The 14,521-nt window shown below is 39.1% G+C and overlaps 1 long non-coding RNA gene across 1 annotated transcript; it reads right to left on the reverse strand.

Annotated features, from left to right (window-relative positions):
- Positions 1 to 3,068: 3,068 nt before the first annotated feature.
- LOC117816160 lies at positions 3,069 to 13,232 on the reverse strand. The gene is made up of 3 exons (XR_004631901.1): positions 13,106 to 13,232; positions 3,479 to 3,589; positions 3,069 to 3,292 (listed from the first exon to the last, which is right to left on the reverse strand). It is a non-coding gene; the product is annotated as an uncharacterized LOC117816160 (long non-coding RNA).
- Between the last annotated feature and the right edge of the window lie 1,289 nt (positions 13,233 to 14,521).

Here is a 14,521-nt window from a genome sequence, read left to right on the forward strand (position 1 = left end):
ACAGTCTAATAATGACAAACTGGAGCAATGTTTTTTTTTCTAAGAGTAAGAGCATTCATTTCACTGACCTTATGTGCAGTGTCACAAGCTTGACACATAATCTGCACTTTGTGTGATGAGGATTTGAACATCCATCACCGTAGGACCATGAGTGTCTTTATCTCCAGCTGGGTGATGGAAAGAGAGCCCGACATAAAGCCGAGCAGAGCTAGGTTAGAAAATAAAGCAAATTGCCTGGGAGCAGGGTGTTTACATTTCCTTTCCTTATCTGACAGGCTTAGAATTAAATCGATATTCTCAGGACACCTTTAAAATCTTCAAAGGTTTTTAACCAGTGTTATGCAGAATGTATGGATTACAGCAGTGGTTCCCAAAGTGGGGTAGGGAACCCAGGGGGGTAAAACTGAAAGGGGGGTTGCGGAATGCTTTCCAAAAACGATTTAAAATTGCATATTTTATCAGTAATTGAAAAAATATCAATAAAAATAGAGGTTATATTTTTTTTATAAAACAAGCAGATAATAATAATAAAAAAAAAATCTGTTATCTACTTTTCCTTATTGCCGCAAGACCTCTGAGGAGACTAAGCCAAATAAACGACTGTATCAGCAGCCACACAAGGAAACACAGCATTATGTGCACGAAGGTTGGCCAATGTTACCGTCACGCTAAATTAAATATCTAAGGCCATTTTTTTTATTTTGTTAGAGTTTTCAGTTTTTGGATTAACCTGGTAGTGTATTTTAAGCAAGCAGCAATTTCCAGGAAGTGCGAAAAACTACTGTTCATTGAGCGTCCACTTGAGGCTGGCTGCAGAAACACCGGAAACCACATACACACCAATTCAAAAAAGACGATATTTGCAGCAGAAATAAACATGTTTACAGCCTGGTTCAAAAAACACTTTGTGTCTAAATAGCTCATTTCTCTCTCGGCACACACCGAACCGAGAGTTAATTCTGTTATAACTCGTTGTTCTTGAAGAGCTAACACTTACCAGTTTTGCCCATTTAACTTGACTGAAAGGCGGGCAACCCTGTAGCTGTTAGCAAAGAGGCTACAGGCCCACCTCTTTACCTCACACTTGCTAGGTTGAGTTTAGCATTTCCAATATGGCACCCTCCAACGATCGGCTTCATAACAGGGTTTCAGAAGCAGATGGGTGACGTCACGGATACTACGTCTATTTATTATACAGTCTATGATTCCAATGCAGTGAGGAACATTTAACAGTCTTGAGTGACAGTTGGGGTCACCGGTCTCCAGCACCTCTAATTTGGGGGTTGCAGGCTGAAAAGTTTGGGAACCCTTTGATTAGATTATGTATTTACCATAGAAAAGGGCTCTGTAGCTTGTACTAATAAATACTGATCTTTCTCAAACAAAATCCTGACGGATAAACTTTATTTAGCTCCAAATAGCAAACTGTGTCAACCTTTGGGAGATGAACAACATCACTTCTCCCAACAGGCCCCCGATTAAGTAGGCCACCTGCCTACTTTACATGAATAAACAAAGCAGAATGAATACTTAATAACACAAAAACATTTTAATCATTCCTCAGTATGTACATTTCTACCTCCTATTATCTCTCGTTTCAGTCTTCTTGTCATCCCATGTTCACACTGCAGTGCTGCAGTTTGCCGATCCATCAGACTCAGCTCTGAAATCCATGATACCAGGACCGTCTGCACTCCTGCACTCTAGGCTCCGCCCTCTTTTGCTGCACTACATCAACCTGGAAAATACATGCAACGCAAAGGCCTCCCATTCCCCAGGCCTGCAGAATGTATATGTGCACACCCCTCCCTCCCTCCTCGCCTCCTCTCCTGCCTCCTAAAGTGCTGACTGGAGTCATTCCCCACCTGCTGGCAGCGTGCCCACAGGCTGATATACTGTGTCACTGTACACACATAAACAGCTATTGATCAGGCAGAGAACACCAAGAGCATTCCATTATCTTGGCCTGGCCGTAATTAAAAATGTCATCTTGTTCTGAGCCTGTGGGACTCCGGGCCGGAAAATAGTGCAGGCATTTAGCCTCTGTCTGGTAAACTGTTAAAATATTTACCTCCCACAATGAAATGGCTACAGTAAAACCTCTGCTGAGTGCTGAGTGCTGTACGAGGATGTGCCTCTCTGTGTGTGCTTGTATATATTACAAGGACATTTGATCCATAGCAAGCTAACGCCCCATAATGAGAACGCAAATCAATAGAGTAGGATCAGCTATTAATTAAAAGCAGTTTAGAGGCTTGTTCGGTCAGCTCCCGAGCAGACTGAGAGGTCATATATCACCTGTCTGTAGAAATCTCTCTTGGCTCTTTTCACAGCTTACTTGATCTGTTATCACTTTGAATTTATGGCGATGTGTTGGGATTTATGTGCCTTGCTTCTTGCTGTGTTCTTAGGGAGCAAAAAGAGCAGTTAGAGCGAAACAGATAAATGATGAGGTAAAGTCAGAATATTAACTCCCCAAGAGTTGGACGAGACTTTTATTTGTGCTTGATTTTCAAAGTAGCATTCACATTGTGTTTCTTTCATCAAAAAACTCACTGACTGCTGGAGGGTATGGAAATATCAGGGAAAAGTTTAAATACATGGAATAGCTTACTTTTAAATGTAAGTCCTCTTTCTGTCAGGGGTGTGTCTAGACTTTTAATACCAGAGTGTTCAAACTGAGGTGCAGACTTAAGGGATGCATGAGGCATGTGGGAGCATACATGCATGTCTAAACTCACATCAATACAGATGCAATATTAATACACCATTACAAATATTTTTTCAGCTTTGTTTATGGAAGTTTGCAGAGAAAAAATACATAAAATATGGAAGTTAGGGTAAAGCTTAACATTAATTTAAAAATATTCAAGAAATGTTTACTCTATCCTTTTTAGAAGCAATACAGACACAGTTAATATACTTAATATTTGTCATTTGCGTCTGTTCAATCACAGTTAACCAAATTTCTATGAGGTTTTTGTGATAAAATATACTAAAACAAGAATATAACCAAGAAATGCTTTTAAAAAACGGGTTTATCTTAAACATATATGAAAGAGGCATCATTTTCCATCAATATTGATGTTTATTTCCCTGAACTGAATTAGAAATTCAACACACAGCTGCATTTAACTTAAAGCCTCTTCATCCAGATAAATACAACACATAAGGTCAGAGTTCTACTGTGTGTGCTGTATGTCTCACTCTTGATGCATCTATATCATGTCCTCCTGTCCATATTTGGTCCACATGCATCACGGTGCTTCTTATTGTTGTAACTGGATGCAACCTTGAAGGATGAAATTAGGAATATTACTAACACCTCTTTTCTCTCCTGCAATCACTCCATGGGGTCATGGTAGAAAAATCAGACTTTAACTGAATACAACAGCATCATATGCTTAGTTTAGGGTACTGTAGGCTGTGCAAATGGTTAAGATGGAGCATCAGCAGCCCCAGTAACATTAACCCTTACCTCCCTTCATGAAAGCTGGAGAAGTCGAGGTTCTTGGGTTATGTCATCTTCTCTTGATTTGAGGTCCCACCAATGCCTTGCCAAAACTCTGGTGCTTCCCTGTTCTCCGGTCTGGGTTCAACACCATGCGGAAAATAAAAACACAATATGCTTGGATGTCCAGGATGTTGAAAAATATCATATATGGCCAGCAGGATCCTCCCTCTGCAGCCATGCCCAGTCACCATCCATCTAACATCTAATTTATACTTGCTAAAATGTGTCAGTGTGTCTACGACTGAATACATGCCATGTCTGAGTCATCGAGGCATCAACCTGTGGACCTAGTGCAAATAAAAAGAAATTATCTCAAGAATGAACACCTAAAAAATGATTGCTTTGTGAGATTTTTAATCATTTTAAAGATGTGTTTTATAGGCTTGATGTATCTGTGATTCAAAATCGACATTTAAATTCACACAGGTGGTCTCTGGGTGAAGGTAAATGTTGTGAATGTGTGTGTTCTTGTCTTTTCATGTAAATAGAAGTCTGTGCATCTGGCAGCACACATTTGTCTGTCATTGTGTCTGCAAAGGTCGGTCAGTCTGCAAGGGCATTCCTCTCCTCGTGTTCACCCTCCCCTTCTTGTGACACCAAATAGTGGAAACAAAGGAAAACCTCAACCACCCCACCATACTGAGGCACACACACTCATATCCACACACACTTCTTCAAGGTAAACAAAGGGCATTGCTTCATCGTGAACAGGTTTGTGCACTTGCCGGTTCGTCACTTTTGATGAACATGTTCATATTTGTGGAGAGAAAAGAATTGACTGCATTTCGGCGGTGCAGCAGACAAAGCCTCTCACCTCAATATAGACGTGCGACTGAATGAAAATCAATGCCTCCTTTACAAGAAATCAACTGAAAACATATCAATATGAAGGTTGTTTGTGAAAGCTTTCGTTTACAGAGCTGATCAGGATTCAGTTCAGGTCACAGTCAGGTCTCAGGTATTTATTCAAGCTCTCTGCGTGATGAAGGAATCTTTTCCATCAGTCAGTCTATTGTGAATGTCCTCTGAGAAGGTTTCTCCCTGATGTGACACACACTGTGTTTGAAGAGGTGTGATAAACCACAAAATGTATTCAAATTTATGAGGGGATACTGTACAGGTCCTTTATAAAATGTACAATGTATGCAAAGAGCTAGACGTATAACCAGTCATCTTTTTGTAGTCTCTTTGAATTATTCACTTTTTGCACCCTGACTGAATTGCACGGTCACTTCCACAGCTTTTTGTGAAGGAGCAGACAATAGAGGCATTATGAAATCCAGATGGTATCTCTTTGGAGAACTGCAAATATTATTTTGCTCATATTATGATAAATTCTTTGACTCTAAAATGTTTATATTTTCAATAATTACAAAATGGCACTTTTTTCTACCTTCAAGTAGCAGAGCGTCTGCTACTTGAAGAGGCCTGACCTTTAGCAAATTGGAGGCCACCTTTTATCTTACTCTCACAGCAGCTGTGTGTGTGCGTGCGTGCATGTGTGTGTGTGATAATCCTGCTCAGTGGACCGCAGAGAGACTAATTTGGTAGGGAAGCAACCAGAAGAGGTTTAGATCGCAGGGAACAAAGGACACTCATGCAGTGAATTGTCTCTTCTCCTTTAATGACACCATGTCGTCATCAGTAACAATCAACAATTAGTAATAATAACAACATAATGATGATGTGATGTGTGTTTTGCATTCAGACAGCTGTGGGTGCATTTAATCATGGCTGAATACAAATGTGTCAATAAATCTCTGCATGTTTTTCAGTTTGAGGTAGTTATGTCTCCTCAGTATGGAGTGCTCCCTTATTAGTTTTAGATGTGGCCTGCATTATTTATAGCAATAGAGAAACTGTTGGCAACATTGTGTTGAGAGGAACCGGCAGTCAGGGGGCTGCTTAAGTGACTGGTTAGATCTCTACTGGCATAAAAAGCGTGGGAGGGAGAAAGGGGGAGCAGAGAGATGAAGAGAGGAGAGGCTGCTATGCAGAGAGTTTGGAGATTGAAGTTTCAAAATAAAATCTCTAAGATCTGAACAACTGTGCACTGTAAACCCGAACAAGTTGAAACTGTTCAAAATGTTTGTCGTAACTGATTACATAAGAGTTTTAAGTAGCTGAAATACATTTTTTGACAATAACTAAAATTATAAAATAGTTTTCATAATTTAAGTTTACTCAATTGTTTTCTTTACTTTTTTTTTATTTTCAAGTTTCCCGAAATCAAATGTATTAGTTACATTTTTAAATATTTTTAATTCATACATACTAGATGAAACTAAGTACATGTCATGGTTTGGTTAGTTTAGTTTTTTCCTTGTGTTTCATCCATCCATTATTTTGACCGTTTTCAGGGTCATGGGGGGCTGGAACTAATCTGACTTTGGGCGGAAGACAGCTAGGGTACACCCTGGACAGGTTGCCAACCTATCACAGGGCAAACATGGAGAGACAGACAACCATTCACGCACACACTCACACCTACAGGCAATTTAGAGTGATCAATTATGTTTTTTTAATGTGGGAGGAAGCCGGAGTACCCGGAGAGAACCCACACATGCACAGAGAGAGCATGCAAACTCCACACAGAAAGGCACCTGCCCAACCGGGGACTCGAACCAGGAACCTTCTCACGCAACAGCGCTACCCTCCACACAACCGTGCAGGCCGCCCCGGTTCCTTCCCATGTTTATTCTGTATTAGTTATCCTTTGTCTCCATTGAGTGTTTAGTGATCCATGTCTCTTGTTGTGTTGTCTTGGTCTAGTCTTGTGTTTACTGTTTTATTTTGTAGTTCTGAATCCTTGTGTCTCCAGTTTAGTTTTGCTGCTTTGTGAAGTGGTTTTTCAAGTGTGTGAAGACTTATGTGTTGATGTTGATGACGCCATACGCAGCATCCTACTCTGTACACTCAAAAGTTGTTATTGGGACATGGATATTAACTCAATAAAATTGATCCACATATAATTAAAACAACATTTTTTTTTTGGGATAACTCAATAATTAATTGTTGGTTCAACTAAATAGCTGGTTTTGCGTGCTGTACCCTTAATGGCTATGAGTTAGAAGCACTGTTCGGGTTTACAGTGTGGAATGATGAAATGCTTATATGTTTGTGGATGTAGCTATTTCTAAATAATGATGAGATCTGCTTGCAACAAACTGAGTACCCATTTAGATTTACACCATCGTTCAAAGCACACTCACACCCACACACCTCACACCTGCCAAATGATTCACAAGTATCCATCTTTGCTAGCCCTTTACATGAACATAACAACTGTGTTACTCACAGTAATAGTTGTATCCATCTCTTGCTTGGTAAAGATTACGTGCCTGTAACGCAGACAATAAGAATGCAAGGTAAAGTAATAACTACTTGTAATTGTTTATAGCCTGTTACAACTTAAGACATGATGGGAGTGGGAGATATTACACAAAATCTAGGGCTGGACTGTTATGCACAGGGAGTTCTTAGCATGCTTTTCAGACAGTGTATTCTTATTCCCTACAGTTTTATTTATTAGCATAAAACCAAAACCTGCTCAACAACAACTCTTTAATTCAATTCAGACACAAACTATACAAGGACACTTCTGACACATCACCGACAGACTACATTCTCATATCTCTTTCAGATGATAAACTGTCGGCTAAATGTTGAAAAGCAACTAATGATTGTTCAAAAAGATTCAAAAAGAGCTCAGCTACTAGAGTCAACAGTGTATGATGTGTTGTGACGGACACTTTTTCATTGTAGTTAATCAAAGACAACACCTGTGTGATGGTTACTGCAGCAGCTTTCTCAGAGTGGGTAGGGATTGAATGCCTTGCTTCAGGGCACGCTGACAAAGCAAAGAGGGTTTTTCTTTCCCTCACTGCAGATTGTTACAAGATGTTCTGGGTGTTTTGAACAAACCTACATCTGTGCATCTACCAGCGGCCCTCCATAAGAGCTGCAGAGCCAACAACTGCGTGCAGCATCCAGCCCTCCAGTTGGGTCAGTAGTGAATAATGCAGAGTCCCCGCATTTCATCCGCTAAAATGGAGATCTCTTGTGCTACCGCTCTGCCTTCACACCCATTATTCTGCTTGAATGGGTCAAAGTCACTAAGATGCATTCATGAACACACACAAGTGCATAGTCACACACTCACACACCTAACACAGGCTAGAGAGGAAAAGAGCAGCTGCTGCTCTCTGGAGGTTTGTGTCAGTTACAGTGACATGAAGACGGATTTCAGGGCATGTGGTTGAGCCTAACCTAAACCTAACCTAGCTTACTCTGATGTGTGCTAAGTGTGTTTGTGAATTTCATGATCAAATAAAAGATAGAGAAGACTTTTATTATAGTAATCAAAAATACTGCAGCTCTGTTTTATTGTCTCACTACAGCGGTGATAAAACTGGAAATAAACGCAACCCTTCTTTGTTGCTACGGGAAGAGAACTCCTTGTACCTTTTTGCCCTTTACAACCTTCTTTCAAACTGCTGCAAAACTGCTTTATGTGTTAGCTCTTTGTCATTTGCTGTAACTCTTCATCAGTCACGTGTTTTACACCTTTCTTTGCACCTGCATCACTGTCACCTCGCACATTTACAATCTCATGTAAGCTTCTCTATTAAAAATACATCCCAGTCTTTCTGTCTTGTTATCGCTCCCAATGCGCTGCCCCACCCCTCCTGTTCCCTGACCCACTCCCCACCGCACCCCACCAATCGCACCCCACCATGCTTCCTTTCCCCCTTCACCATACTCCTTTCTTTCCCTTCGTCTTTTCCCTCACGCTCTACCTCCCTCTTTGCTTTTCTCAGGACGTATTCTACCTCCACTGAGAGACACACCTCATGAATTATTTACACATGCAACTCAGAAGGGGATTTTCCTGACCAATTGTGTGATGGACAGGCAGTGTTTTCTGCTGGGTAAAAACCTGTGTTTCTTTTAAATGTGCATGTCATCAACACAGCTCCTCTGCCTGGTGCTCTTCCACATCATTTCTCAGAATTCAAGTGTTGGATAAAAAAGAATACACAGGGCATCCAAGATGTAAAATGATGACATCATCTTCAAAACCTACCATTTATATTTCATTAAGATGCTGACTTTGTCCCATGCAGAAAACTGCACCATACCCTACACATGCATACATTAAGCAAAATGCAAAAACAGAGAAAGCAGAGAGAATCCTGCCACACCCCACTCTGCACTCCCCGAACGACATCTCTCACTGCTGCTTTACACATAAAAGTGCAAACACACGCTTCACTGCAAGGCACATCTATTCATTCCTGAGCGTGTCATTTATATCTTTTTCAGATACATAGGATTAGAGGAAGATAAAAGTGATTTCCGACTGAAATAAACCCAACTTCTGAAATGTTCAGCTTCGTGAGCACTTCACAGGAACGTCTCGTGTTTATAAATCTTGGGCTGTTGCCACCACCACCACCACCAATTAGCACATCTGCTGTAAAAACCTCCCGTCCAATCTCATCAGAGGACGTTTTAATGGCACATAAGCAGCTTGAGGGAACATCCATAATAGCATATCTACTCCTGATATGCATTAATCACGTAAACACCAAGCAGTAGCTTTTCAATGTAATTTAGTGATGTCAGTGAAATCAGCCCAATGCTGGTAAGACCCTTACCAATGTAAGCTTATGACACAGGAAGGAATGATGCACAAAAAAGTGTAACAGTGATTTGCTTTTGTTGGAATAATAAAACACAGTATTAATCACTCGTACATTATTAGTGTTTATCTGCACATCTAAGAGTCTTTCTCTTTGAGGGTCTGTGTGTGTGCTCCTACAGAGCTGTCTCCACCGGGTGAAGCCACACCCTGCTGCCTCCTCCACAAGGAGGGGGAGAGAGAAAGAAAGAGAGGCGTAGAGAGTGAGAAAGAAAGAGAGGGGAGAGAGTAAGAGAAAGAAAGAGAGAGAGAGGAAAAATAAAGGAAGAGAGAGAGCCAGTGAGGAAAGGGACGATGGGGGAGTCCACCAGCTTCCTCACACACACACAGCGACCGGTGAAGTCATCGCTGAGGTGTGAAAAAGAAGATTCAACTGAACACGCATCTCTCTCCGAATCACTCATCCGTTTCATCACTATTGTCAGGAGCTTTTGAGCAGCTTTACAATTACAGAGTAAAACAAAACACACAGCAGACAAACTGAGATTTTTAGAAGTAGAATAATTAGAGAGGGGGATTTTGAAAAGATGGAATCAGTCAGCTGAGAATAATCCGTCATAAGTGAACAAATAAAAAGAGAAGCAGCAACACGTTTCTGTCCCCAAAACATGTTCGAGCCTGCAACCGTTATTATAGCAGTAGAGACGGAATTCTGGGTAAGGATTGTAAAGTAAATATTGTTAGGACAGAAAAGGGGCGTGCCGATATTGTAAAAATAAAGGTGAAAATGATAAACATATTGCAGGTAACACACCTGCTGTAGATATTCCATTTTTACATATGAAGAAGACAGCTTCTATATATTGAATTGTTTGAGATGTAATGACTTCCACGGCAGTATTAAAGACTTTTAGTCAAACAAAAGTGAATGTCATGTAAGGTTTGTGCAAAATAAAGGCATTATTTTAATGTGAGAGGATCCAGGTACAGGACCAAAAAATGGGGGTGTATGAGCTGATATGCAAATGAAAACGGCTGCAGATAAAAGATGTGAGGGAGAGGAGTGCAATTAATATGCTTCTTTAAAATGTTACTTTAAAGAGTTCACATTTCTAGAAACATGACTTTCTCATGTAGATTAAATTTGTCAGACTCTCTTTCAATTACACGACTCAGTCCTGGAGAACCAGCTGACTGCTGCATGTAATCACTCAGTTTATTTAAAATCAATGAAACTTCCAGGAGCATAACAGCAGCTAGAGGAGCCAGCTTTTCTGTCTTTATTACCATTCATTACGGCTTCATTCAACATTGTATCAAAAACACTTGAATAGATTAAAAGCGCGCCTCACTGTTATCTTTCTGTTAGTGCAGGTGCTGGTGAACAGCAATCAGAAGGTGCCTCACAGAGAGCTCTTTATAGATCACTTTATGAAGCGGACACCTAGATCTCTAATCAATAACCCTTAGCCTGACACATGTGCTTCTACTCTGATCATTTGCATAACTAAACTGGGTATGAGGAAAGGCAAACCTGACAAGAGCAAAAGTATGTCAGCCATTTACAGTAATGTTGCTGATTCAAGTGTTATAGCCCACGCTGCACACTGGCATTGTCATTCAGGGGGCAACACCTAAGGGAGGCATACTCCCATGCTCTGTAATTAGCTGCATGCACAGATGACCACACCCTGAGCTGCTGATGTTCACATGTGTGTCTCCTCCACTCTCCAATCAACAAACCCCACCCCCACAAAGCTGTGCCACCGCAATGTTATACAACGCCCTGCTGCCTCTGCGATAACCTGTCTTTTGTCCGACGTAGCACCATGGATCTCAGGCTGCATGTTAAACCTGCTGCTGTATAATCGGTCACATGGTCTGCCGTGTATGTGAGCATAATGAGAAAGGTGTTAGTTATGACTTATTCTATTGAAGGCGGTTGCTCGTTAGGCTCTTTCAATCAAGTTTTGTTCAATAAAAAAAAAACACCTTAAAAGTGTCATGTAATTTCTTAAGAAATAAGAAATTGTTTTGCAGAGAATTTGAATTCATGATAATCACTGTGAAAGCTAACATGTGTCCTGCACTGTGCCATTAATGAAAAAAAAAACGATTAGGTTTTGATTTTCTTCTGACAGTTTATCAGAAATGAAAACAGATGCCATTCTGGCTGAAACATGCACACTCAGCTGTATCTGAGCGTGTCTCTTAAAGGGAGTTCAGGGTATAGAGTGGTGAGAGACGGTGGGTTATATGGTATAGGAAGAACTCTGGTCTCAGCCAAATGCAAAGTACAAAATACTGCTGAGACATGTATGTACCCTGTGTCTTTCGTCGCTTTGTCCTTTCACTGCTGGGAATCTGCTGGTACACATTGCATGAGTGCATCAAGGATTCATCAAGATCACAAAATACTCTTCTAAAAAACATAATGTTTTCTACATGTTACAAACCTAACGCTTCCCAAATCTCAATATTCCCAGTTTTACTTTTACTATAACTGAACATCTTTAGCATTTTAAATGTTGTTTGAATAAAAAAAAAATGTTGTGAAGGGGCTCTGAGGACTTGAGATGAAAGAAAAACAGATTAAGGGATAAGATACTTTGTTGTTTCACATTTCATTCATTCTGACAATTCATGAGGAGGAGGTCATAATGTTGGGACACCTGCTACAAGGCAGAGGTTGTGTGGGACCAAAGTGCCACCACCTGGTGGAGACTGGAACATGTACAATCTCTACAGAACTATGTAAGTAATTGTAAAAGTAAAAGAACACATAGTGGCCCGTTAGGAATCCTTAATCTTAACAAAATAATATATGATTACTGCTGATATTTACGGGATAACAATTAAATACATCTACTTTCTCTGTTTTCTTAAAATAACAAGTTAATTTCACTTGTTTTCTCGAGATATCAAATTATTTTTCTCGTTATTTCGAGATAACAAGCTTTGTTTTCTCGAGATAACTAGAGAAATAAGTTGAGATCTTGAAAAAACAGAGAATAAAAATGTATTTAATCGTGTTCTTTTAGGGCTTCTGTACTGAAAATAAAAGGAGCAATTCTCTGTAAAAGTAACTTCAGGTAATAGAAAAGGCCTGTTATCAGTTTCTTAAATAGCTTCTTTTTTTTTTTCTCAAACATTGTTTGAAAAAAAACAGCAAAGATTTTGCTTCAGTAAAGAATAAAAATACATATTGTTACGAGACATTTATCTTACAGGTTAAAGATTAAAAATGCAGAAAATAAGTTTCTTTCCCTCGATAAAATGAGATAAATGATCCCATTATAGAAAAAAACAAGTAGAGATGTCGAGATAACAAACTTTGTTTTCTCGAGATAATGAGAAAATTATCTTGTTATCTCGAGAAAACTGAGTAAATAAAATGTATTTAATCATGTCCTTTAGGGCTTCCGTAGACATTCATACTTTATCAGATCCTTTATGAAAGTAACAGGTGCAATATTTAGATATGTCGAGATACCCATTTGTAAAATACAATGTGTTCCTTGTGGAGGTATGGGATGTAATTTTCAGGGGTAGAAAGAGTATTCAAATATATGTATTGGTAAAAGTAGGCTATTATTAATTGGATAACGTTTTACATGAGTAGAAGTAAAACTATCAGTCTGCAAATCTCAAGTAAAAGTTAATAGTGCTTTGTTTCAAGTTTAGGCCTACATAAAGTAGTGAGTGCTTTCAAAACAGGGAGTTAAAAAGTGAGATATGCCCAAAATTATGTCACTGTGTTTTTTTCATTTTGTAAGACTCTTTGTAGCCGCCCCTCTGCATCAAGTCACAGCTTGCAGTGCAGAGTTCACTATGAATTATCTAGTTTTCAGGATGGCTTGTCCAGATACAAATCAGGTTGTAGCTTGCAGCTTACCTTACTATGGTTTAAAAGAGGTGTGGATTTGTAAAAGAAAAGTTTCACTGACCAGTTCTTGACCTGGGAGGGATGAACCTGTGCATGTATTTGTTGTGATTTCAGCAGTATGCGTGTTCTTCCCCTCCTTCTTCATTAATTCACCTGATCACCAGGTGGGAGATGTAAGCAAGTCAGCTGGCACACTGTTGATGGAAAACTTGCATTAATTATGGTTTTCACTTTGTTTTCCCTCAGTGCCTAAAGCAGTGTAAATGTAGAATAGCATAGAATAGAATAGAATAGAATAGAATAGAATAGAATAGAATAGAATAGAATAGAATAGAATAGAATAGCCTGTATTTGTCATTGTCAGTTGTACAATGAAATTAGAAGCGCTGCTCCTGAAGGTGCATGTGATAAATACAAATAATATGTATTATTATTTTTATTTATTTATTTATTTATTATCACGAATACAGTAATAATATAAAACAAATGTCAAATATATACATTCAGGTGGGGAGAAGAGGTATTTGGGTTTAGGATATTGCACATTATATGAAAAGTTTTCACCGTTCTATTGCACTGGACATGAATATTATTGCACAGTTATAAATATAAATATAAATATTGCACATGAGGGGATTGTTTAGCAGTTTAGTAAAGTAACACTTCCAATAAAAAGTTGTAAAAGAACACTAAATACACACAAAAAAAGTTACTAAATCACAGTAACTTGAGGAAATGCAATTAATCACTTTCCATCCCTGGTAATTTTAGATTAATGTATTTATAAAAGGTGTACTTAAGTAGAAATTTGGGGTATCTATACTTTACTGGAGTAGTTATTTTTCAGCCGACTTTTCACTTCTATTCCTTACATTTCCACGCAATTATCTTTACTTCTTACTCCTTAAATTTTAAAAATAGCCTTGTTACTCCTATTTCATTCCGGCTTGTCATCATTCAATAAAAATCCGGATAGAGTGAATTTGATTGTGGTTGGATGAGAAGTGTAAACATGGTACATTAACATATTAATATAACATATATAGTTATAGTCATTATGTCCTTTAGAAAAATGTTGGGTTTTTTTTGGGAGGTAGGGTAGTGCACTATAGGCCCCTGTGGCGCAACCTAAGCTTTTGTTCTTAATGGCATTTCCCCCCTTACATTACTTTAACTTTCATACCTTCAGTAGTTTTGAAACCAGTACTTTTACACTTTTACCTGAGTAAAAAGCTTAAATTGATACATCAACTTCTACAGAATTATTTTTAAACCCTTGTATTTATACTTCTACTTGAGTAATGACTGTGAATACTTGTGATACCTCTAGTATTCATTTAATCATTTTTGGTCTCAATTTACGGTAGTTGGTGTCCAGGGAGGCGGGACTTACACTCTACATTTTGACGCTGCGTCCCCAACAACCAATCAGAGCACCGGAATCCTGCACATTAGTGTTTTCCGTTTTTAAACCTTG

The sequence above is a fragment of the Notolabrus celidotus genome, chromosome 7 (assembly GCF_009762535.1).
Source record: "Notolabrus celidotus isolate fNotCel1 chromosome 7, fNotCel1.pri, whole genome shotgun sequence".
NCBI classification, from domain to species: domain Eukaryota; kingdom Metazoa; phylum Chordata; class Actinopteri; order Labriformes; family Labridae; genus Notolabrus; species Notolabrus celidotus.